The sequence below is a fragment of the Triturus cristatus genome, chromosome 7 (assembly GCF_964204655.1).
Source record: "Triturus cristatus chromosome 7, aTriCri1.1, whole genome shotgun sequence".
Lineage (NCBI taxonomy): Eukaryota > Metazoa > Chordata > Amphibia > Caudata > Salamandridae > Triturus > Triturus cristatus.
Window position 1 is genome coordinate 421,923,615 of NC_140590.1, and position 27,483 is coordinate 421,951,097.

Sequence of the window (27,483 nt, forward strand, 5' to 3'; positions counted from 1 at the left end):
CCTATCTGACATGCTGTTAGACGCCCAGGGTGAACGTAGAGCCATCTTGCAAAATAGAGCGGCCATTGATTATCTTTTGCTTAAACATGGACATGACTGCTCTGATTTTGAGGGTCTTTGTTGTTTTAACTTGTCTGATCATACACAATCTATTCGCGCCCACATTGACAGGTTACATGATTTGACGGAGGAAGTTAGAAAACACATTGACCAGGGCTGGTTTGACTGGCTCTTTAATTGGTTACCTGACCTGTATCTGTTACGTCGAATATTAGGAGGTATTCTAATTACCATCGCTGTTTTGATTTCTATTTGTTGCTTTATTCAGTGTATTCCTTCATTACTTCAATTTTGCACATTTGGTACTAGACATAGATCAGTTAGCTTTGTTTCATATTATTCCTCCACAGATGTTAGTTCTGTTTAATGAATGTATAATAGACTGAAGTCAAGGGTGAAATGTACTGCTCGATTTTCCCGGCCCTATTGTGTTGATGGGTGATTAGGGTGACTTCAGTCTCTCTACCATTCAAGCCTAAGGGTTAGAGTAGTGAATGAAGTCTATTTTCTAGGCACTTCGACATGATCCTGTGTTCTTCCCCATAGATCAGGGCTTGCACACATATCCTAGGGGATAGATTCGTTAGTCTTAGGGATAGCCTGCCCTGTAGTGAGGGTATTTCATGGAGCCATGCTGAATTCAGGCCTGGTAGGCCTCAAACGGGGGAGACTCCATCTTTCTTTCTGCTCCAGCAGCTTGAGATGCTTCTAGGTTAAAGGGGATGTTTTAGTTATGAGGTGTTATTCGCTTGGAGAGAACCGGTTCAGACCGGCCCTTATCGAAGGATTGTATTTTTCTTCATGCCGAAGACGCTACATCAGGCCGGCCGGCTGGGAAAGTGTCCTTGGCACGGGGAGGTACAAGAATTTGGTGGGCGGCAGGTTACGGGCTGGAATTTTCCATGAGAAAATGCACCTCTATATTAGTGAAAGTCTGAGGCAGATACTGGCACTTATTCTTTCAATCCATAGGCGGCACCTAGCCGTTAGCAGAAAAGCTACTACTTATTCCAGGGAAGACAGATGACAAACTTGAGGGCGGAGAAAGACCAAGAGACAGATACTCTTCTAGCAGAATTGCCAGAGAGGAGAGAGTAGCCGATGAGGAAGAGGTCCCAGTGACTCGGAGAAGGGAGCTACGGAGGTGTGATCTCCAGGCGAGCCGAGGCACAGACGAGAAGGGAACCTAGATGACCATTGAGTGCAGGCTACACACGACTAAGGTGATGTCGACCCCTTTCTTATTAGAGTGTACAACCTAATCTTTCACTTTTCTTTACAGGTTATGTGCTACACAGTAATGTTATGTGCTTGCGTATATGATATATAATAAAGTCAGTTTGTAGTGAATCAACATGTGCTGCGTGTTCTTGTATAAGAGGGTAGCCTATTCTTCTAGTCAGCTGTGACTTGACATGAACAGATGTTAACCCTGATCAGGTAAGTGGTAACTGAATAAGGGAGAGAGGAGCCCCTCGAACCAGAGAACAGGTTGTGCTCAAACTGGCGGTTCTTGTGTGATCTGATAAATAGTAACACTGATTCCCTTGTTGTATGTTAGGGTGATCATAGGATGAACTCGTGCTAAGGCTGCCATCTAGGCAGGAAGTCCTGGGTCCGTTTGGGACCGCGAGGCTAAGGCTGCCGTCTGGGTAGGAAGTCCTGGGTCCGTTTGGGACCGCGAGGCTAAGGCTGCCGTCTGGGCAGGAAGTCCTGGGTCCGTTTGGGACCGCGAGGCTAAGGCTGCCGTCTGGGTAGGAAGTCCTGGGTCCGTTTGGGACCGCGAGGCTAAGGCTGCCATCTAGGCAGGAAGTCCTGGGTCCGTTTGGGACCGCGAGGCTAAGGCTGCCGTCTGGGTAGGAAGTCCTGGGTCCGTTTGGGACCGCGAGGCTAAGGCTGCCGTCTGGGCAGGAAGTCCTGGGTCCGTTTGGGACCGCGAGGCTAAGGCTGCCGTCTGGGTAGGAAGTCCTGGGTCCGTTTGGGACCGCGAGGCTAAGGCTGCCGTCTGGGCAGGAAGTCCTGGGTCCGTTTGGGACCGCGAGGCTAAGGCTGCCGTCTGGGTAGGAAGTCCTGGGTCCGTTTGGGACCGCGAGGCTAAGGCTGCCGTCTGGGTAGGAAGTCCTGGGTCCGTTTGGGACCGCGAGGCTAAGGCTGCCGTCTGGGCAGGAAGTCCTGGGTCCGTTTGGGACCGCGAGGCTAAGGCTGCCGTCTGGGTAGGAAGCCCTGGGTCCGTCTGGGACCGCGAGGCTAAGGCTGCCGTCTGGGTAGGAAGTCCTGGGTCCGTCTGGGATCGCGAGGCCGCCACTTGTATTATAAGAGGTCTTGATATATATATATATAGTAGGAATTCCCTGTCCTTAGGTGGTATATATATATGTGGTTACTTATTGTGAATAGGCCCTAGGGAGGGGGTAACGTTCTGGCTGGGTTAGAAAGGCTCTGTTGAGCGGGTTCTATCTGATCCGACAACCCAAGCAGAACAGGGTGGCAGCTGGCAAGCAGAGTTAGGCCATTTTTTCAGGGGGCATCTCCAAGATGCCCTATGAGTGCATTAGGCATTAAATCCCACACTGGCATCAGTGTGGGTTTAATGGGCAGAAAATGTTGATACTAAACTTCTAGGAATTCAGCAAAGCCATCATGGGGCTGTGGAGTTCGTAATGACAAACTCCTAGACCATATACTCTTTATGGCTTTACTGCACTTACAATGTCTAAGAATGGACTTAGACACTGTAGGGGTAAAATGCTCATGCAACTGTACCCTCACCACTGGTATAGTGCAACCAACTAGAGGGGTGTCTTACTTATACCATAGGCCATGGGTTGCAGGCATGGCCCATAGGTATGTGTGCCATGTTGACTGCTCACTTTTCTCTGCACCAAAATACGTAACCTGCAATTGCAGTGTGTGTGTGTGCTGAGGTACAGGGCCCCTAAGGGTGGCACAATATGTGCTACAGCCCTTAGATGCCTTCCCTGGTCATAGTGCCCTTGGCACCCATGGTACCTTTTACAAGGGACTTACATGTGGTCAGAGAGGTGTGAATTGGGAGTACAAATGTACAGTTTTAGGGAAAAAACATAGGCCCTAGGTACCTGGTTAGCAGGAACCAAGGGTACACTTAGTCAAGGAGCATCAACATCAGGCAAAAATTGGGGGGCAACCAAGCAAAAAGGGGCACTTTCCTACACCTTTCCAATCAGGCATATTGATAGTCTAACTGTAGCAAAACTACTCCTTAGAGAGCTTATACCATGTTTTGGATTTCTGACTTCTTTGGAATCAGCTACAGAAACACATTTTAATAATGAGATGATATGAATGCTTTGTGCAACTTACAAATTGAACAGAAGTAACACTGAGTATATCGAACAGAGGCATCTAGAGTGGTCAAACAAGTGTATGGAACACTAAAGTCCTATTTGGAAAAGGTGTGTGCCTCCTTATCTCTGAAATGATGAGATGCTTTGCCTTTAGTGTTGATGAGTTAGAGAAGTATCTCAGACAAAAAAACTAGACAGTACCCACACTAATTCATAATGGAGTGGGCTATGAGACAGCCTACAGTCCCAGCCAATCAGCTAGTGAACATAACTGATGATTTGGTACTCGATTACTGTAAAGGATTGGCTGATATGGTCCATTCTGTGTCTCACCAGGTTGGCGAAGGTGCCAATTCACCACAACAGGAGCAGTGCTAAGACTTGTGCCCTGGAGACTGGATGCTATTCAAGAAACACATGCACAAAATGTGTTTGGAGCCTCATAGGCATGGGCTGTTTCAAGTGATTCTTGTTATCACAACAGCTGTCAAATGTGGTGGTCTGCCTTATAGGGTGCATGCTGCCCATACTCCCTGAGTCCAATGTCCCCTTTAAAATGATGTGCCTGCAGTGGATGTGACGGTGGTCACAGTGAGATGAGCAGCTAAGGTCAGTAACAGAGTAGAGGGGGCACAAGCTGCTGGATCTTGAAACACTGGTTCCAATGAGGGTTCAAAAGAGTTAGTCCCTCTAGGTAACGAGGGCCAGGTGGAAGAGGGACCTGACTGGGCAAAGTACTGATCCAATTGTTGTGAACAGCACCAGCGATATGAGCGAATGGTAAGTGGAGACCATTTGCCGAAGAGAACTGGCAGATTGAGGCAAGTTTTGGGAGAAGGTAAAATACCTCCAACTTTAAATGAAGTTTCAAGCCAAACTGAACAAAGTACACAGACAATGATGAGACTACTGTGAGAAAATCAAAAAGAGCAAGGGTACCAGGTCAGAGATGTGCTGCATCAGAGTGGACTTATTTAGATGCAGCAAATCACTGGGAGAGAGTGTATCATACTTTTTGTTTCAATGACCTGAACTCACAAAAACCACCTGGAGGAACTGAAATGATAACAGACATTTTTGCAAAGCAGGAGGATACACAGAAAGTGACTTATGAATAATTGAAGAGACAAAATACACCGGATAATGCCAAACCATTGAAACGTGTGCATTGTGACAGTTGGAGAAGCAAAGAAAATTTTGTTTCCTGAGCTGGAGAAACTATACTTGCTGCAAAGTCATACGTTATACGGCATTCCTAAATTTTGCCGAAGTTTATAATTTCCTTTTCCGGAGAGATGGAAAATCCAAACCTCTTATCTTTAAAATGTAAACGTATATGTGCTTGCCTTCTAGCTGCTTTTTCTATAATTCTCGTATTAATACTAATTAGTCTAAACCTGCCGCATCATGTCTATGTGAAGCATGATATTAACCCTACCCCTGTTACTGAACCAATAAAGGAAAAGAATGGTGGAGTTGTAACTATTGATCTAACTGATAAGATTTCACAACATGATCAATCTATCAATGAACTAAACTCCTCTATGAGTATGTGGACACGATAGATGCAAGGGATTATTATGTATGGATGCAACTACATACCTCAGTATCAGAGGGCATGACTTACCATCACTTATCCCTCACATTTGGCTTTTCTTGTAATGTACTAACTAGTTTATTTTATCGCAAAGGGCAATTTCAATATTATTACTCAGATTATGATTTTATCTTTTCAGAAATTACTATCAAGAAGAAGCAGAATAATGTGTCTGATTCAGGGATGGCTGAAATAATCAGTGAATTTTTTCAACCTACACAAAGTATAGATACAGTATATGCAACTAGTCATATTTAACTTCCTTTTTGCTAAATGTAGAAAAGGATTTCATAATTTCAGTCAAGGATAGACGTGGGGATATTAAGAAAAAGGCTGAAACCCAATCAAAAATACCACCTTGGGCACATCGGGAGGGGATAATTAAAAAGGTGGAAGCACACTCAGCTATGGCTCTGGACTGGCAACTTAAGAGGAAGCTATGCATACTAAGGAAACTGAAGGATCTTACTCTCAAATACAAAAGTGAGATTAAAATAGCCAACTCTGCATATTTCTCCCTCAGGATAAGGTCAGTCATCAATTTCCAAAGAGAACCTTTTAATGCTGTATCCCTCTTGATGTCACCCTCCATGTTTAAGAGGGTGGAAATCTCCCAGGACTTCTGCAATAAGGTAGCAGAACTCTACAAGGTTAAGGTCACAAATATTTATGCTGACTTTCCATTGATCACCAATAGCCCTGTAGATTCGGGATATCACCGCCTTTTAGTGAGGAAGGTGGAGCCACTAAGCTTTGAATCCTAATGGTTAGCCAGATTCTCCCCACTTACGGTGCCTACTTTTAAAATCTTCATAGGTGACACTACTTTGGGTTCTCCCAATTACCTCTGTCACTTCAGGGTCCTGCGATTAGTTCCTGATCTGATGGCAGAGGCCTTGGAGCAGACATACCAAGATTGCTTGATCTCAGGATGAACCCCCAGGGCTGGAAGGAGGCTGTTGTCGTTCCCTTAAAGAAAAAGTCTGAGGGAGACTAAAGTAATTTAAAACACGTGTGCCCTATTTCCTTATTGCCTGCTCCTGCTAAGATCTTGATACACATTTAAACCAGGAGTTAGCTAAGTAGTAAATACCTATTAGATCAAGAACTCCTGTACCCTTCCTTCTCATATTGGATTCAGGAGAAATTATAGCACTGAATAATTGTGGTTCGACACCCAGGCATACCCAAATTCTCCTCAGTTGGATAAGGACTGAGATCTCTTCATTGGCTGCCAGTAAAGAAGCAAATGTGCTTTAAAGCACTCTGCTTAACTCACAAAGCCCTCCACTCTCAAACTCTCACAGTTTGAATTATCTCCATATATGATGGTGGTTCCTCTGTGTAAGAAAGCTTGGTGGGGGAACTATCCTTCACTGTTGCAGCTATCAGGCTCTGGAACTCGCTTCCAGCACATATCAGGAAACTTAGTTAGCACCTGTTAAGTTAAAGCTTGTTTTTTTACAGATTAACCCTTGTTCTTTTTCTGCTGCTCTGTGCAGCTTTCTTTCTTTTAGTTCTCTGTCCTGCATAGTGTCTTGATGCCTTGATTGGTCTAATGCACTCTATCAGTGCTACAAATAAAATACTGTGATTTCTAGTTCAGAACTTTGACCCTCTGTTTCCATGACCCTGTCCATCATAACTTTTAGATCCTGGAGCAAGAAAGAGACCTCCACCTCGTCAATCTTGAAACCCAGTGCGGAACGGGAGGCTTGGATAGCCTGTAAAATGATATTAATGTTATCTGGGGTCGGAGGCAGGGCAGGCCGGTGTGGTCGACCCGAAGGCCCCTGGGTGGCCATGGTGGGGGCCATATATCTGCCAATTTTGGTCTGTGTATGGGTAGTTGAGGGTTTGTCATGGTCCATGGTGTCCGTTTAGCAGAAGAGGGCTAAATCCAACCAGTAAGTGGATCTTGGGCACACCCAAGGGTGGGTGAGAAAGGAGAAGAGGTCAGGTAGGCGGGCTTCGCCAATGGGAGGAGAGGAGGCTCCATCCTCACAAGAAAGATGGCAGGCCTCAGGAAGTCCAGAACTCATGCACAATGGTATCCACATCTCAGGGCCAAGGTGGTGCTGTGAAGTGTGGAGGAGCACCAACGGTGTTCCATAGGCAGGAGGGGCAAGGGCCTTCTGGTCTGCTTGCTCCTCTACAAACTGTGTGGGGCAGCACAAGCAGCAAAGTGACAGGGCATGATGGGTAGAAGGGGAGGTGAAACAGCATCCCCTCAGGCACCCGCACCTCAGGTCTCAATGAAGCATAATATCAGATGGGACCTCTTCACCTCTGGGTGGCAGCCATCACAGGATTAGGTTGTCCGGGGTCCCTGGCATCAATTTGTTATCCACTCGGCCCATGTGGCAGAAGACAAGTCATGGAGGCCGCTGTTGCCACAGCCCACAAGGGCCAAAGAAATGCAAAAGCCTTATGGGTTGCTACACAACCACTAGCTGTCCAGTGGACAAGGGGGCCAGTCTGAGAAGCACCCACTGCAGCTCCAATGGCACTCTTCTCCCCTAATGGGCTTTGGGTGCTCCATTGTAGCTCCCCCGGGGTCCGCCTCTGGTGTGTCCTTCACTTGCCCCCACGTGATTCAATGTAGATGCCCTGGCGCCCAGCTCCGGGCAACAGAAGCCAGGTCATGAGGGTCGCAGTAGCCTATGGTGCCAAAGGAACATGCAGATTTGAGAATCTCAGAGTAGCAATGCAGCTTGTGGCAGTTCAGTGGACAGGGTGGCTCGGTCCAAGTATCGCTCACCGGGGCTGCAGCTGCTTCCTGCCCCCACTGTGGGCCTCGAACGCCCTGCTGTAGCTCCTCCAGGGCCTAGTTTAGGACCCTCCTCCACACTGCCCTGGGCATTCAGATGGAGTTCCCCTGGGGCCCAGTTTTGGGGCTTACATGCAGCCTTGGGGGTCCGGCCAGGGAGAGGTGTGGGGGAGCAGTAGTAACAGCGGGCAGCCTTTGCTCCCCCCCAGCACCACAGATTAAAGCTGATCAAGCACAGTGGTTGGGAGTTCACAAAAGAGCATCTCAGCCCATTTGGCAACACCCCCTCCTCTGCTGAAGCTAGATCAACTACTACAGAAAAAAGCCTTACTGCAGTGCAGACGGCCATTCTGAAAGAGGGCCCTTTTAGCAAATGGGAAACTAAACATTATACTCTCTCCTTTACCTACCCTAAAGGCAGCGATTAAAGCAAATATATCAAATGCTTGCAACTCACACTTTCTTTGTGTGCAGTGGGCTTCTTTTTTAAATGCACTTGGAATAAAATGTTAATATGACTCTACAGTCTGCACACAAGAAGTTTTATAACACACTGTCAGTTTTCCTCAAACACCTACTCCTTACCCATTCAAGTACATAGGAGACTGTTCTACACAGATGGCTCTGCACAGCCTGTGGTTGGAACTAAAGAGAAATGCTTTGCACCTTGTGCTGCAGCACAGGAAATTTTCGAAGATGGCAACATCATGTTTTTTTTCATGTACACTAAGGTATTAAGTGATTTCAGTAGCACCGCTACCAAAAATACATGCTAGATACAATGTAGATTGGTGTTTAATCGGATTCAGAGATTGAAAAGGAGAGTCAATAAAAAAATAAGCAATAAAAAAATAAGCAACTATGGTGAAATATGACTGTCTTTGAGGATAAGCATTATTGGTCCATGTACAGCAAGCCGTGTTTCATCAAAGCAAAGGAGTTAGTGCTAAAGGGAACTGTGCTGAAGATATGACTGAAATGCAACAACAATGCAAACCTCTAATGTTTCTGCTCTAACTCCCACGCCCTGCTCTTAATCTTTTAAATAAATCCCTACTTCAAGACACCGTCCCCGCCACCTTCAAAGAGGCCATTGTCATACCCCTCTTAAAAAAGATTGGCTCAGATCCCGCAATCCTCACCAACTATTGCCCCATCTCTCTTCTTCCTTTTCTGGCCAAGTTATTGGAAGCCCATGTTACCAGCTGCCTCACCGATTTCCTGGAGAAATCTGAATTTCTCGACCCCCACCAAGCTGGCTTCCGCCCGGCACACTCCACCAAAACGGTTATCCTTACTGTTCTGGATACCCTCCGCGGTGAGGTTGACAAGGGCTCACCACAGGCTCTGGTCCTACTTGACCTCTCTGCTGCCTTCGACACGGTCGACCACCACCTTTTGGTCGACCGTGTCAGGGAAGCCGGAATCTCTGGCCCTGCCCTAAGCTGGATCATCTCCTTTTTGGAAAATCGATCTCAGGCAGTCCGAACGGCTCAGTTCACTGCCCCCAGCGTCCAAATCGCTTGTGGCGTCCCCCAGGGCTCCTCTCTTTCACCCTTGCTATTTAACCTCTACCTTCATCCTCTTGTCCGAACTCTGCAGGAGCGCAAAGTTTGCACCTTCAACTACGCCGATGATTTCCAACTCATCTTTCCCATTAGCAACACCCCTGAATCGGTTCATGCATTTGAAACCACCATGCTGTTCATCAGCACATGGATGAACAAGAACCATCTGAAACTTAATCCGGACAAAACGGAACTCATCCTAACTGGTGGTATTGCTAAAAACCTCTGGGGACCCCACTTCTGGCCCAGAGAACTGGGTCAGCCTCCCGTTCCCTCCAGCACAGCTAAAAGCCTGGGGGTGATTATTAGTCAAGACCTCACTTTGAAGCCCCAGATTAGTTCTGTGGTATCTACCTGTTTTTTCCAACTCCGGAAAGTGAAGAAGATTTGCAAATACCTCACCTATGACGCTCGCATCCAAGTAATCATTGCCATGGTCATGTCACATGTTGACTACGCCAACTCATTGTACTTTGGCATCCCTCTCCATCTATCTAAAAGGTTACAGCTAATACAAAACCAGACAGTGTGTCTAATCACTCACCAACCTAGGCATCACCATATTACTCCCATTCTGAAGCATCTTCACTGGTTGCCTGTCGTTCAGCGGAGTGCTTTCAAAATCGGCTGTCTCATCTTTAAATCACTCAATGGTTCCAGCCCGAAATTTGTCAATAACATGATTAAAAAATATGCCCCCACTCATCATCTTCGCTCTGCTTGCAAAAACTTTCTCTCGACTCCCTCTTTCAGACTCAAACGCACCGGCGGAGCCAGGTTCTCTACCTTGGCCCCCCCGTTTTGGAACTCTCTCCCTTCTGAAATCCGTCTCTCCTCCACTCTTCTCATCTTCAGATGTCTTTTAAAGACCTGGCTTTTCCGACAGGCTTTCTAACTCTTCTTTTGGACCAGACTTTTGCCAAACCAGCGCCATGAAACCTCCCCGGTGTACGTGCGCTTTATAAATTCTCACTGACATGACATGACATATAACTAGATTTTAAGCATAGATTGAGGCAAACATTTGGTAGCAATACAACCAACTTTAAAAGGGGGAAAACATCCAGCTGGCATTCATTCTAAAGACTCATACAATCTCACTTCACACAAAATTAAGATGGTTTTTATACTAGTAACAGGTATAGACACCTTCCCGATGAAAGAGTTAGGCTAGATTTAATTACATCTATGCTAGTAGAGATTATTGCATCTGTACATACTGGAATACATCCTACTGACTCAATGCACCAGCTACAGTGCTGGTGGGCATATTAGTCAAAAGCAAAAAAAGAAGTTTTGGAAATGGCCCTTTTTGCAGGGTTAACTTTTTGCTTCATCCTCCTTTAATTTTCCTGACCCGTGGTTGTTGGCAATAGGACTCTGGGCACTTTACCACTGCTTATCAGTGCTAAAGTGCATATGCTCTCTGTATAAATTGTTATTGTGATTGGTTATCCCTGATTGGCATATTTGTTTTACCAGTAGGTCCCTAGTAAAGTGCACTGAGTGTGCCAGGGCTGGTGATTCAAATGCTACTAGTGGGCCTGCAGCACTGATTGTGCCACCCACATGAGTAGTCCTAAAATGGGGTCTCAGGCCTGCCACCGCATTGCCTGAGAGCAGTATGTGAACTGCCATACCGCCCTGACCAGTGTCCCCACTGGCCAGGACTAACCCATCCTTTTCTATACACATTGGACACCCCTATGGAAGGCCCTAGGTACCCCCCTGGGCAGGGTGCAGTGTATGTGAAAGGTAGAGCATGTGTGGGTGACATGCTCTGGTAGTGAATTACAGCCATTTTCGCTTTTCACTATCAAAAGTCTATCTTGTCCATAGGCTATAATGGGGAATGCTGTGTATAATGGTTACCTTCATATCTTCCCATAGGAGCAAAATTAGAAAATAAAATCTGGTATCCCTGAACTCAGAATTTAATTATCTATCTTTTAGGAAAGATGATTTTTGGATCCTGGGTTTGAAAACAGCACTTTTAGAAAGTATCTGTTTTCTTGTCTAACCTTTCTGTTTGCTTCTGCCTGTTTGTGAATTGACTGTCTGGAGTTTGAGTGACAGGGCTGGGAAATTCCAGGAGGCAGAGTGAGTCAGCCCAGGGCTGAATGGAGCTATCTGCATTTAGAGTGGTGGGAGGAGTTGCACCTGGGACCTGAATAGGGCTGTGCCTGCCTTCCACAATGTTGGCTCCACCTCCTGCTGAGTGGCTGATGACCCTGCCCCTCTCTCTCAAAGGAAGAAGGTGTCCACTGACAGAATCCACCCAGAACTGGTTTGTGCTGGGCTCAGAGCCCTCCTACACAAAGGGAACACAGACTTTTTGGGGTATAAGTACAGTACCCCAAACCCCTGAAATTTAGATCGTCCTGGAATCAAGAAGGAACCTCTGCCAAGGAGAAAGCTGGAAGACTGAAGAGGAAGGACTGTCCCGCTGTGTGTTTGTGGGCTGACCTACAGTTGCTTTGCTGCCAAGGAGAGGGGAAGGACTTTGCTGTTGCTGTGTCCCCTTGCTTGAAGAGATCTCCAAGGGCCTGAGGAGAGCTGGCCAGGAACAAAAGGACTTCACCCCCAGCTTCCCCCTGAACTCTGCTGAGTGAGTTCTGCCCTTCCTAGAGCAATTGATCCAATTGTGGGGCCTCTGGAAGTTGTGCCCGCTGCTTGGGGAGCTGGACAAGAAGAAAATAAGATCTGCAACTTTCATGCATCGCTCACTTGCAGAGCGCATCGTCGACAGTGTGAGAAAATTCCCGTTGCCGCGAAGATCGTCATAGCGCCTGTTGCCGCTGCAAGAGTCGATGCATCATTCGCTTGCAGAGCGCATCGCCCCGGTGCGGGAATATTCCTGTCGTTGCGAGTATCGTCGCAGAGCCTGTCGTCGCTGGGTGAGATCGTCGCACCGCTTGCTAGCGAACCGCATCACGTCGCTGCGATCATCGTCGCAGAGCCATCACATCGAGGGGCCGCGAGAGGAGAAGATCGACGCTGCGCCGAGCATGCCTGCCGCATCTGAGATCGTCGCCACCCCAAAGATCGTTGCATCGTGTGTGTGCGAGAAGTTTCCTACCGAACCTGCGCACCGGAATCCATACAAGGTATCGCATCACTCCCCATACAGACCGGATTTGTCACAACATGCCTGCTGCATGCAGCGGGGCTGTCGCATCGCCTCCCCGTGGTCTCAAGAGTGACGCATCGCTTGTTTTTCAACGCTGCAGCTTCCATTTGGAACTTTTGTCGCATCTACAGATACTTTGGGCTAAACGTGACGCAAGTGTGGATTATTTTGACGCAAACCCTAGAACTCTTTAAAAATCATATTCTTGAACTGTGTATGTTGGATTTTTGTCGTTTTGGTCTTGTTTAGTTTAGATAAAATCCTTTATTTTTCTAAACTGGTGTGGAGTCCATTTGTGGTGTTTTCACTGTGTTACTGTGAGTGTTGGTACAAATACTTGACACTGTGGGCCCGATTCACAGAACTAACTTAAGACAAAATCCTAAACTTACTACCATTTTGGTATTCACAGAAGGCACTTACTCATTTTGGTATTCACAGAAGGCACTTACTCATTTCGGTATTCACAGAAGTTAGGAGTCCTAAGTTTAGGACTCCTAAATGCCTTCTGTGAATACCGAAAGTCTTAAAATTAGGATTTTTCTCAGTTTAGCAGTAGTATAGTTGGGACTCCTAACTTTAGGACTCCCTAATGCTTTCTGTGAATACCGAAAGTCTTAAAATTAGGATTTTTCTCAGTTTAGTAGTAGTAAAGTTAGGGCATTGCACCTACATGTTTTTGGTACTTTTCATCGTTTTTGTTTAATTCATTATGGTGGGTGGCCTGTAGTTCAGTAGGAGCATAGTTGTTTCGTTGTAAATAATTTTTCATCTTTTATAAAGAAAACATGTTCCACAGTTTACTGCATTTTCTCCAAATGTTGAAATTAATTAATTTGCAATATTAATGTAATGCTACGAGCCCAGTAATCTGCCAATACTTTAGGCCTTTCTGTCAGTAGGCCCAGCGCTACTCATGGGTGCATTAAACAACTGTTTCTGTGGTGTCTGTTGAATTTCAACATAATTTAGGGCCTGGATGGCATTGGAGTGAATAGCAAAATGTGTTTTTTGGGGGTATTTCACTTTTTTCATGTGTGTTCAATAAATGCCTTTGTTGGATGTGTGTGGTGTGGCTGGTGTGCAACTTGCAAACCTTTTTTAGCCCTGTGGTTTATTTTTTATTTTTGCATTGTTGCATTAAAGGTGTGTTATTTAGCATGCCTCCTTTGGCTGGACATATGGGGCCTGCTTGAGTTAATTGTTTTCCAGGCCTCCTGCTTGTTGTGAGTGACCATGTGGCTGGTGGCCATTTTGTGATCGTACTTAGTGTGCTGCTTTGGCCATTGGCCTGCATGTCTTTTCTTTGTTCCTCTTGGCTTACTTCTTTATTTTGTTGTGGCCTGGCAATGTAGCTGCTGGCAATTTTGTGCTTTCTGCCAGTGTGCTTTTGCCATAGTCCTGCATTGTCTGTCTTCCCTTTCTTGTTGTTGCGCCCTGGCCATGTGGCTGGTGGCCATTTTGTGAAGGCAGCAAGTGTGCTTTTGCCATAGGCCTGCATTGTCTGTCTTCCCTTTCTTGTTGTTGTGGCCTGGCCATGTGACTGGTGGCCATTTGGGGAAGGTATTCAGTGTGCTTTTGACATAGGCCTTCATTGTCTGTCTCATCTTTTTTGTTGTTGTGGTGGCCTGGCCACGTGGCCAGCGGCCATTTTGTGAAGGCAGCCAGTGTGCTTCTGCATTAGGCCTGCAAGCCTTCTTTGTGGTGCCCATGCCTTGTTGCTGATTTGCATGCAATTATTTCTTTTTTTACCCAGCAAAAAATACATCACAGTTCACTAAATGTTTTAATACATTTGCGTTATTATTGATTTGAATTGATTCACTATGTGGCCTAGTCTGCCAATGGGTTTTCCAACCAATAGGCCCAGATCTACTTATGGGTGCATGAGGCAAATGTTTCTGTGGTGTCTGTTGAATTTAAGCGCATGGATAGCATTGGATTGAATTAGAAAATGTGTTTTATGGGGTATTTCAATGTTTTAGTATGTGTCAATTAAATGCCTTTTCTGGATGTATGTGATGTGGTTGTTGAGTAACATGCAAACCTTTTTTAGCCCTGTGGATTTTCGTTTTTGCATTGTTGCATTAAAGCTGTGTTGTTTACCATGCCTCCTTTGTCTGGCCATATGAGGCCTGTTTGAGTTCATTGTTTTACAGGCCTATGCTTGTTGTGACTGTGAGTGACCAGGTGGCTGGTGGCGATTTTGTGGTGGTAGTACTAGTTAGTGTGCTGCTTTTGCCATAGGCCTTCATGTCTTTCCTTTGTTCCTCTTGGCTTACTGCTTCATTCCCCATTGTCAGCTGCAGCTCCATGAATGATGCATCCCATGTGATGCACAATATCAAACAGGTTCCATTACATTTGTATTTTTTTGTTCTTCTTGTTTTCTATCCTTCCTGACTGTAGACAGTACGCCATGAAAGCCCTTGTTGTCAAAGTCTCACAAATTGCTACACTGTTGTTATATTTCTTTAATACCTAGACTGAGTTTATAAAATGTAATGATATTAATACTAACAATAACAAGTGTGACCACACTAAGTTGTATATTATTATATGTGTTTGTTTGTACTAGTAGGAATTGAACCACAACAACAAATGCCACGTTTCACTGATGATCTTCTGGCAAAAGACTGAGGAGGAGGTGTCATCATCACCCGTTGTACTGCCAGACAGAATTCCTACTGCGCAAGATGTCACATGACTTGTGACCACAGACAGACATCTCTTCAACTTGTGCCACTGTGTGCTGCTGACATCTGAAGAAGATGGCTCCAAAGAAAGGTATCAGGTCCTACAGTACCAAGAAAGTTGCCAGTTAGAAGAAGGAACTGCCACCTACCTAGACTGGTGTGCTGCCCTAGATGTTTTTTTGTGGCGGGGAGCAAGCTGGAAGCAGCACCCCCACATCAGTGTACCCATCCCTTAAACCTAGGCCCAAGCCCATGTCTGTCGCAGAGGCAGCCAGTCTAATCACAACCACGCCGACGAGCAGAGATGTTGAAATTGACTTATTGTTATCGCAAAGTATTACCTAATCAATGCAGGAAACTTAGATAAGTGGACAACAACAGCCGAAACCACCACCCACAATAGTAGTTGTTCCTTCTGAAGTAGGGGCAGTTCAGGAGCTAGAGCTTCCTGCAGAGGAAGAAGAGCAAGCCACTCTTTCAGAAGATCCATTGTCTTCCAGATCCCCAGCAAGGAAAAGGAGGGTTAGTCCATCGAGTTCTTCTGCAAGTCCCCCTTCTGATGATCTCGATGCCACTTGGATGCCACCACCTCAGTCTGAGAGTGAGACACGCCGCGAGAGAAGGCTAGGGAAAAGGAAGGTTGCAGAAAGCCTTAGCGTTATGGAGGTAGATGTAGAAGAGGAGGAGGATGACGAGCCAGTCATCATGGACATTAGTTCTGCCCAGTGGAGACTCACATTATTACCCCATTCCAAATTGCTGTGAGGGATGTGGCACAGATACCACCAACACAGAGAACACCAACACCATCTGCAGCTTCCATATTGGAATTTGCAAAGGTCCGGCAGTGACCTACATCCAGCACAACCACCTCAGTAGAAGTAGGTACTGCATCTGCAGAGAGACAAACTCCACCACCCCCACCTTCCAGTTCATTTGGCATTGCAAGTGGTACCTCCAGCAGTACCGGAATGTTCACCTGCCCAGTTTGGTACTTCTTTTCGGTTAGCAGTAAGGAGGAGAATGTGTCTATATGCTCCTTTTGTAGACAAGGTGTTAGATGGGGTAAGCTTGGTACAAACTATGGTACTGGAGGCCAAGCAACCCATTTGAAAAAAACACCACTTGATCCAGTGGGAGGCACACCTTTAAGGCCAAAAAACTGCACCCATTGCTGTTGGTGGTGATAAAGAAGAAAAAGATACGATCGCGGTGGAAGGTGAACAAGAGGGAGACATTTTCTCTGGAACACAAAGTAGCCCTGTCCCCAGCAGTGCAGTGGTACTGCCCACATCCTCATCAGCCACAGCAACATCTCAGTGGCACAAGAGTAAGAGTCAGGCTGAGACACTAAGGCAAGAGAGTACCGCAACGAAAAAACGTGCGGCATTGAGCCTAACAGCTTCTGGCGCCAAGAAGTCTCCTGCATCAGTGGCACCAGAAAAGAAAAAAATCCAGCCTAGCATTCTCAGCATGTTTAGGTCGGAGGGGCAGTATGAACGCAACCACCCAATGGCACGTTTGTATAATGCGAAGCTGGCTAAAATGTTAGCGCTGTATCTCCTCCCCTTTTCTTATGTGGAAGGGGTGGGTTTTCTTGAATTTGTGACAGCCATCTGCCTAAAATGGAAGGTTCCCAGCCAGTCCTATTTTGCAGAGCTGCTGTTCCAGTACTACATCATGACGTGCTGAAATTGCTTCAACAAGCTTTGCAGCAGAGTGCTGTTCACACTATCCACCTGACAACAGACATATGGACCAGTTGCCAAGCCACTGATTACATGTGCATCACTGCACACTGGATCTCTTTTGTGGGGGTTAGAGAAAAGATATCTGCAGGTGTTGACACTGCTGAGATTTTTAATGCCACTTGGAAACATGCAACTGTAGCCATATTCACCATGGGGAAATGTCATACTGCTGCAAACCTTTTGGAAGAGTTAAATGGCAAGGTCTTTGAATGGCTGCACCCAAGACGGCTTAATATTGGTTTTGTTGGTACAGACAATGGCAGTAATATAGTTAGGACCATGTCCGATGGAGGCTATTTCAGGGTCCTGTGTTTGGCACACTGCATTAACATTATTGTTCAAGACTTTCTGAAAAAAGAAGACCGAGTCAGCAACTTACTGACCACCTGCAGAAGAATCTGCACACATTTCAGCCATTCTTTAAAAGCGTGGAAGCAGCTGAGGATCATTCAACGTGAGTATAGAGTGCCAGTTAAAGCACTCATCCAGGAGGTGCCAACACGTTGAAACTCAACGTATTACATGTTTGGACGTCTGTTTGAGCAGTGCAGACCAATCAATGAATATGTCATGCAACGAGGGGATGCTACTGTGAAAGGCATGTCCAATGAGATGGACCAATGGAGCCTAGTTAAATGCCTGACAGAAATGCTACTTTCTTTCGAGCTCTTCACACATGAAGTCAGCAAGGAGGACTGTTCTATGGGCCAAAGTATCCCACTGTTGCACATGCTACAGGAACAGCTGAAGGGGGTGTCTGCAATGTACGCAGGTGTAGAGGAAAAAAAGAAGCATATGAGTTAGTGGAGAGAAATCCTTCGCTTATCTGAAAATGCAAGCGTGCAAAGAGAAATCGTATCATCCAACTGTTAAATTTCTGCCACAATTCTGGATCCACGGTATAAAGCAGTACTGAACAATGATTCCTTTTTCAGAAGTGGATGTTGCCAAGTGCAAAACTTGGATAGCTGTGGAAGCCAGTCAATTAGAAAAAAACATCCAGCAATTAGAAGCCTGCTACTCCATGCCGCAACAAGAACTGCAGGGCAGCCGGCGTCAAGTTCAACTTCAGAGCCTGAGGGCAGCGCGGTTGGCTCACAACATCCAAAACCACCAACAACACCAAGAACAACATCAATAACAAGAACAGGAGCATCAGCCGGACCGAAATCGGCACAGGAATGGTTTCTACAGCAAGGGCTTGTTAGGTCCAGTGCTTAAGCTAAGGTAAAAGAGGCTGAGCAAAGCAGAGCACCCCTGAGCATTGAGCAGATGGTCCAGGCCTATCTGGATGACCCAACAGAGGTCAACATTGATCAAAACCCATTGCTGTATTGGTATGGGAAAAGGGGCCAATGGCCAGTGCTCAGCAGGGTGGTGATAAACTATCTGGCATGCCCTGTCGCAAGTGTCTCTTCTGAGAGTGTTTTCAGTGCTGCTGGTGCTGTTGTAACAGTGAAAAGGACCAGTCTCTCGCCCCAAAACATAAGGAGGTTAACCATGATCAAAAAGCATTTTATGCACCGGATAACACCATACCTGAAGTAGCATAGCAGGAAGATGATGACGGCGACTTAGGTCATGGAAGTAGTGTGTTAGATGACCTACTTCTGGGTGAACCACCAGAGTTTGAGGACAAGCTCTACTTCCCTGACAACTAGGCTTTCAACATGTTGCTTTCTTTCTTATTTACTTTTATTATTTGTGTGTGTCTCTGTCTTTCTGGTTCAAATCTCAACCAATTCATCACCGCCGTCTTACTATTTGTTTTGCCCTATTGAAGTTGCAACTGTGTGAATTTATTAAACAAGTCCACTCCTTCGAGTCCTGCTCCATCCTGTCTTGCCCTAAAGCCATTTCCCTCAAGTCAGACATTGGATGGAGAATAGTACAAGAAATGTGTGCCTGCCTCATTGAGTCCTTCTAAAGAACATGACTATAGCTATCCTCCTTTCTGAGCCAAGATGCACTGCCCCTTAAGAACAACAGGTAATGGTGTTTGTGTTGTTGTTGTTGTTGTACATGAAGTGTACTAGTATTATTTAACCTACACACAAAAAAGTGACTCAAGTCAATGTTTCCCCTCTTGTTGTTTAATAACAAAATAAATTGTTCTTCTACTGCAGGCCGATCCATTGCATTTTTGAATACGGAGTATATTCTGGACTCACTTGGTACCCTACAGAGTTGGACACCATGATGATGACGACCATATTATACTCATCGCAGTGAGTTAGTAGGATCGGAGATGATTGATGAAATAACTAGGGGCCTTTCATGAAGTGGCCTAAAATGTAAACAAGTCAACAACATCCACAGCAGACCTACATGTCTGTGTAGTGGTGGAGGTGAGTGCAGTGGTATGACTGACAGCGGTGCATTCATTTATTTACTTAATTTGGAAAATGCTATGTTGCTGTATATGTGTGCTCTGTCTTGCTCAAAATCTAAGCTAAGTGGCAGTTGGGTGAGTGCAGTGGGCCTGCTCTGTCCTGTTGTTGTCGGTTAATGCTGGAAACAGAGTAGTGGACATGATTTAGCCATGTGCCTCTGAAAGTGTTCTTGTAATTTATGCATTTTCTCCTTGATTTTTCAATATCGCTTTTGTTTTTCCATCTATACCTACAGGCCGGACATTACCCTGTGCTATGCAGGGAAAAACAATTCACACTTACCTTACCAACCCGCATCAGCCAGCAGGCAGTGGCACCCAAGATTTACGGACGGAGCATCCATGGAAGGGAGGACCAAGATGAATGCTGAGATGCAACTCCCCAATTTGACCAGGATAACATACAGTAACTTAGTATCATTCATCATCTTTTCATTAATTTGATTCATTTTTTCTCTTCAATCATTACGACTGTGCATTGTTGTTTATCATGTTTGCTCTTTGCTTATAATTGAGCCCTACGGCTATTTTTTAATTTTCTTTGCTAGCTTTAAAAGGAAGCCCGGTACAACAGAACATAAAATGTATGGAATTTGGGACTCTTAGTCTCTCTGAGGGCTAGCAGGCAAGGCAATTGCGTAATAATAATAATAATAATTAATATTATACTGCTGGCCTGTACTGTCTAGTTAGTACTACTTATCTTTAACCATTAAGTCATCCTTTTTCTCCCTTAACAGATTTATCAATATGATGGTCGTCTGTCAAGATTGTGTGTTGTCCATGTGTAGTGTTTGTCTTTGTCAAACCTTTCCCTCAAATACCCCTTCAACCATTCATCAAACCCTTACCCCCTTTCCCAGGGCTGTGTGATTTATATTGAGATGTGACTAAATTAATTTACTCTAATATTTGATCACACACTTGCTGGAGCGGATGTGGTGAAAGCAACACTAACTCAAGGCAGGGCGAGGATCTTCTTCTGCTTGCCCACCAATGCTCAGTATTTGCAAGTCAATTTTATTTCCAGAGGAACATAATCCATCATAATTAATTGCCGGCATCAATTCATCATCCTTACAGCACTAAAGGTTACGCTTGTCTACTTCATATGTCGAGTCAAATACAATTTGTAACTTGTACTAGGGTATCCCGCCACCATTATGTTTTATTTTACTGTAGCATTGCAAATCATTATTATAGTTTCTTGTTTGGCAGTCTTCTTATGTACTGTACTGTACTTGGTTCTACTACTCCTTTCAGAATCTCCCTCCGGCGACTGAATGTCTCATTTTCTTTTTTTGCAAACGCTACTGCCAGTGTCTACTACTACTACCACCACCACCACCACCATGGCATCTTGGGAAACCAAACCATCATCACCATGCAGACTAGGCCTGGGCAAAAATTTCGTTCCGTTCGCGGAAATTGCGATAATTTGTTTTTCGCGTTCCGCGGAGAGCGCGAAAATGTCAAAAATTCCGGTTTCCGCTGCTTGCCGATAATATGTTTCTTGCTCGTGCTGTAAAATAATACATTCTCGCGCGCGCGCGATCGCCTTGCCTGAATCCCTGCGTTCGCCGACAAGTTTTCTTGATCCGGTCGCGTTCTCCATGAGATGTTGTATTGTTTTTAGCCAATTGCGCTGTCTCGCGACAGTTCGCGCCCGCTGTGACGTCATGCGTCGCGCGATCACGTCTTTCTTCTCGCGATCATGCACCGCGAGACAACTCAAAACAAGATGGCCGCGCCCGCAAGCAACCTCATGGGTAAGTTGGCGACCCGCAACCATGCAGAAAATCTCGCGAACATGCGGGAAAAAAACTTCCGCATCTTCGCGATATTTCCGTTTGTTTGCGATAATTTTAAACATTTTCGCAATAATTTGCGAAAGTTAATTTCGCAAATTCCGCCCACCCCTAATGCAGACATCACTTTGCCTAAGTATAAATAAACATCAATCACAGGTAAAGAAGAACTTTGGGGGAGACATAATTAATAATGGAAATGAATTCATTAATTCACACACCCACACCCTTCCAAGTCCAGTTGCAGACTGCATAGACTAGGAGGAGAGACTGACAGTACTAGCAGGACAAGTCACTCACAAGTGAGGGTACCGCATCTATCTGTTCATATGTTACACTATCGGTAGATTATTTAAATCAAAAACTGGCAGTGGCCCTGCAGCAGCAAAGGCAACCATGTGAAGTAAAATGGTACCCCACCACAAAACATTTACATTGTATATTAAGGTTTAAGTATAAATATAATTTAATCCCCTAACACAATAAACTAATGTACAAATCTCACAACATCTGACCCACCCCTCTCCCTAAACCCAACCAATGTCTAAAAAGATAACGAAAGAGTCCAATCAATGTCCGGTGGATACAATTGTCAACAATAAATAATAAATATAAACCCCAACTTTTCCCCAAATTCCCACCCACCAAAAAAAGATTAAAAAAAGGGGCACTCCGACGGAATCTCTATCGGCGTGCTCTCTTGTTGCCCTCCAGGACCCTTATCTGCTCCTCTAGGCACCCAATCTGGAGGAGCATGTGGTGCTTGAAAGCTTTGCAATTCTATCCAGAGAGGGGGCAGCAGTGTTGAATGATGAAGCATGGCGGGCAGCTGTCAGACCGCGGCGCCGTACCACAGGAGGGGTCTGGCTGGGTATCAGGGCATTGGAGGAGGCTCCAGCTGCTTCCACCTCCTCCTCCTCTGCCAGAACCACCAGCCGCTGATATTCCTTGCAGATGGCCTCCAGCTTCCGGCGCCGGGCCATGGATGCCAACTCCTTCCTGTCCGGTTTTGATTTCATTGATTGGGAAGGAGTAGCTATATCATGAAAGAAAAAAGACTATTGTAACCAATACTCTTAGCAAAACAGTAACACAAAGTTAATTCTACACATAGTGGCACAGTAGCACTAGCAAGCACAGTACATAACAGGAGTTTAAGGCATTACTACTACTAGGCACTATGAAGTAGTCTAGTCTTCTTCTCTCTCTTGTTTAGCTAAATTAACCTTGTTGTGGCTGGCCTACCAGCTCAGTCAGCTTGCGCCCTAGACAAACATACTCGTGTTACAGACTTACATTATTTTGTTTAGTACTGTCTGCAGGTGGGGAAGCTGACTACACAATCATCTTAATTTTCTATTATGGCTGGCCATACTCTGTTTCATGAGGGAAACTGCTTAATTTCACTTTCAACCTGACTACTACAACAAGGCAGATGAGATCTGATACAAATTATCATTGATCATATATGGGACGACATGAGGTACTTTTGATTGATTGTGTAAACATGCAGCTGATAGGCCACCCATGGCAGGCTTGCTGACCCAGTCGAAAATAAATGACAAAGGCAGGGAGTGGGCCTCGGAGTCGGAGGGAGGCGCTTGATAAAATACATACACAAAATGCTGTGCTTGCATACTACTGTGAGTCAAGGGAGTATCCTGAAAATACAACCTTGAATCAAAAACCTTGCATAAAAACAGTAATGTTGTTTCTCTTCCCAGCGATTTTTCCATTTAAAAATCATTGCATTGCTTTTCTAGCCTCATATTTTTTCAATTCTAATCTTCTATTCTCCTTGGCTTGGCGCAGTTTATTTTTCTTTTACATTCTCTCCAAAGACTCTTCATCCAGTGACAGTCTCCACCTCTGCTATGATGATTAAATATCACCCAGGCATCCATCCATTCAAAGTTAACATGTCTACCATTCTTCTTAATCTCTTAAGAATCCTTAGTTTCACCAAAAACATACATTTTTTTTTAAACCACCACCCATACGTCCTTCCTTCCCTGCTTGCCTTTGAGTTTGACCCGTGAAACACCCCAGAGGATTCTTCCTATCACCCATACAGTTTCACCCACCCAGGCAGGCATCTTTTCTTTCACCTTCCACCCATCCTTCAACCACCCATTCATCTGATTCCTATCAGCCACCTAAGCATCCCACGCATCCTTCTCTGCCAGTCATATATTACATCTCGCCCATCCTTCCTCCTTCCATCCTTCTTTCCCTTTTCGTTCAACCCATCTATCAAGGTTGTCTGACTCTTAGTCTTCTCCATAATACATTCCCAGCAGAGTTGAAGTCAGATAGAAGAGGTCATTAGTTACTCAACTTCTGCCGCTAATGCTATTGCTCTAATGCTAAGTAAAGGGTGTCTTCTTCTTCAACCGCTGTTCACAACAACTTAGTCTCCCTCAACATGCAGTGTACCCATCCTTGCAGCGAGTGTGTAACGATTGTCAATAAGTGAGGGATATATGTATAACTTACCGCCGACCGCCACTGCTGCTGGCTCATCCACCCCTGTGGCAGCTGCCACATTTGCTGCTCCCTCCTGGCTGGCGTCGCCTGCCCCACCGCTGGCCCTGGCACTGGTGGTCGATACGCCTAGAAAAAACATTACACATTTTTTAGATGCCATATACGCCTCCCCCTATTTATTATTTGTCACTAGCAAAATTAAAAAACTAGTTAAAATACATACATACACCACATACACCACTAGTACAAATCGGGCACTAGAGTAGAGTAGACAGTAGTAGTATGTCCTATCCTATCAAAAATAGTAAAATATCTGGTTGGGCATTTTGTTGGTGGCAATTGTCGAAAGGCCTCTTAAGAAGACTAGAAAAGGGCAACCCAAAGGACTGGTCTCAGTAGCTAGAGCTATTGGTGGATCTCAGTTTTAAAACTTTTTGAAAATAAAGAGTGCCAACTGGGCAAGCTTAGCTACAGACATACTAATAGTAGGAGTACAGAGAGTCAGAGCAGACGCAGTTAGAGGCAGGGATAACACGAATTTAGAAACAGATAGATCAAAGAAGATTTGGTAAAAAATAGAATTAGGAAACAGAAATAATAGTTCGGAAAAAATAAGTTGCAGTAGAAGTTGGGGAAATATAATTATTGATTTTAACAACAGGAGGACTTACTAGGACCTGCAGCAGAGCCCTCGGTAGAGGAGAGGTCCTGGCCCAGGAGGCATCTTCTCCAGCTCCCTCTGACTCCGACCCCATCTTCTTGCTCCTGGGTGCTGATCATGTAAGATATAATAAAGAAAGAGACAAACACTGATGATTGGTGTGAAACAAATAAAATCTTTTAAAAAACATTAAAAAGACATTTTTGGAAACAACAATAGCAATAAAATTGACCTATCTAATCTGATCGACAAGTAGTATCGCAGGATTCACGTACCGTCAAGTTATTATTTATGAACTAATCCAGTGTTCCATTCTGATTCCAGAATCCTAAACCTAAGTACCACCTGACCTAGCCTACCTATTCCAGACGGGCCAATTGTTCACTAAGTCTACTTTTCCATTTATTTTGGTTCGCAAAAATGCATTGATGGAGGATGCATGTATACATTTGCATATACCAAATTGTTGGTTGGTTGCTGTTGATGTTCTGCTGCTGATGACTTAGTTGCTAGATAACTCACTCACTAACAAACTGCAAAAGGTTCTACTAAGGACTGAAGTCAGCACTCAGCTGCACGTGACGTGACGGAGGATGCGTCACGCAGACCACTGAAAAATTACCAACTAATACTAAGTAACTAAACTATCAATCCACCAATATCTTAGTGACAGGAGGACAAAAGAAAGGACTAGAGTCTCTCTAGCATTACCTAACTTAAGTTCTCTAAACTCTCTTACATAATCAGACCAAGCGAGCGCAAAGTTGCAAACAAGTATGATTAGTAGCGCCGTGCATCTGTCTAGTGTCTAGAAGAATAACAATCACAGAAGATTTTCAAACGTAACTAACCGGCAATGTATGCAGCAGCATGCTTGCTCTTTGGGAAAAAAATAATATTCGCAATAACAGTAACACAGAACAGAACACTCAATACTACTATAATTAGCTACTCACCAATCCCCATGACCTCAACACCTAGCAGGTCCAGCAGGTCCTGCTCCCGGTCCAAGATGTCTGACCACTGGTGGATCATCTGGTTATGGGTGCGCCAGACCCCAGAGAAGCGAAACACTGCCCGGTGCACCCTTGCCCACCAGCGGTGACACTCCTGGGTAGGATAACTGGAGCCGGGCCTGACGCCTCCTGCCAAGGTGAAGGAGAGGTGGCGCTGAACCAAAAAAACAAGGGTGGCCACCTCTGCCTATGTAAAAAGGTCCCGGGGATGCATCCATTCCAGGCGCCATCTGCCGTAAGGAAGGTGGGTCTTCTTCGCGGCAGGCACCTTCCCCTTGCTAGTGGAGGAGATAGTGGTATCCTTAGCCATGTTTCTGGGTGGATAGCGGGCAGAAAAACAAATTTAGGAGTAAAAAAGAAAGGCAGGAGAAGAGGTAGATGAGTAAAAAAGCACATAGAAAACAGTAGAAAAAAGTAAAAGAAAACGCACTAAAAGTAGAAATAAAATGCAAAATATACACTTAGGGACAGAGAGGGATAGATAATATTTTAAAAAGTTCAGAAAAAATGTGTAAAAAACTAAGGATTGAAATATTAGAGCAGGATGAGAAACAGGCCCAGGAACCATGCAAAGAGTAGGAAAACAAGATGGCCACGCCCATTGGCGACCGCATGGTTAAGTTTGCGCGATATTTTCTCCCGAACCCAATCCGAGTTGCCAAATGTCAAAAACATCTCACGAGCATGCGCAAGCATATACGATCACGCGGAACAAGCAACTCTGCATGCTTGCGTAACTCTGCGTAGAGTTGCAGAGCTTTTTGCCGCTTCGTGTTGCATCGCATAGCGCAGCTATGCAAACTCCACCCAGAGTTTACTTCAACCTCCCATCACCACCATGCCAGTCGCGATCCTCGCTTTTGAAAAAGCTGTTTCAAAAGATATGGTAGAGATCAACCCTGAAACACTCAAAATCTTTCACACCACCAACAAACATTTGGTAAGAAAAGCAGCCAACAAAGATGGGGCATAGTTAGCCAGACCACAGAAGCATACCGGACAGAATGCCTTTGTCTACTCAGTGACACTAGGAATTATGAACCCCTAACCTGCGACCCTACTGAATTGCTGTGGAAACACATAGTGCTGATGACACAGTAAGCTTTGGCTCATGACTCGATATCCCGTAAGGAAAGTATTTTCTGATCAACAAAAATCCAGTGAACCCCTATTTGTACACCATTTCTAAGATACACCAGAATCTGGAGACCCGTCCAGGATGCTCCATCGTCTGTGGAATAGGTTTGATACTCGAACATCTTTCCTGGTTTGCCGATGCTTTCTTTAGAGCCATCGTACAAAGCACTGATACATAGTATACACCTGAAAGACACCAAAGATGTGTTGAGAATTCTGAAAAACATGCCTTTGAACCCTGAAAACAACTGCTCAGAGGGCTGGACTTCGAAAGTCTTTAAATCAGTCTCCCACACATTGAAACTCTTAACAATATAGAGGACGTACTTTTCGAACTAGACTGGGAGTACCAAACTCTGCTCAATGTAGTTATGGAATGCTGCAAGAAGGCACTGACAGAGAATTATTTTTTTTAGTTTTGAAGACAGTCTGTGCCTACAGAAACATGGGGCCAGCATGGAAAACACTTTCGCACACAGTGTAGCAGGTCTTTATGTACATCACCTTGAAAAACACAAGATCCTAGGCACCCAAAACTAACATCACACTTTCGAAAAGGCATATCGATGACATATTGGTCATCTGGCAGGGTGATGAAATAAACAGCAAAGGATTTTCTGCTCTGGTTAAACAGACAGAATGATTTCCTAAAATGTACACACAATGTATCTAAAACCGAGCAGGTCTTTCTGGACTTAAACATATTCCCAGAAGAAGGAGTGCTTAAATAACTACCCATTTCAAACTCACGGCAAAAAACTGTTAACTCTCCTTTGACAGTTTCCACCCTAGACACCAAACTAGAAGCACAGAAGTATCCTCAAAAGATTGTATGCAAAGCTATGAAATGGGCAAAAAACAACCACAGGGAGGCATTACGTGTTGATCCCTCCACCGAAAGAGAAGGAAGACCAACCTATATGCATCTTGATCTACAACAGTGCATCCAACCAAGTGAGCAATATGTTCAACAAGCACTGGAGCATGCTGAACAGTAGGAACACACACTTCCCAAAACCAATTACTTGCACAAAAAGGGACACAGCCTAAGAGACATGCTGGTACACACACAACCACACACCCC

General features: G+C 45.0%; 1 protein-coding gene across 1 annotated transcript in view; it reads right to left on the minus strand.

Moving 5' to 3' along the window:
• Positions 1-27,483, minus strand: part of LOC146809852 (cytosolic phospholipase A2 gamma-like) — a 680,097-nt gene that overhangs the window by 287,169 nt on the left and 365,445 nt on the right. The window lies entirely within an intron of this gene.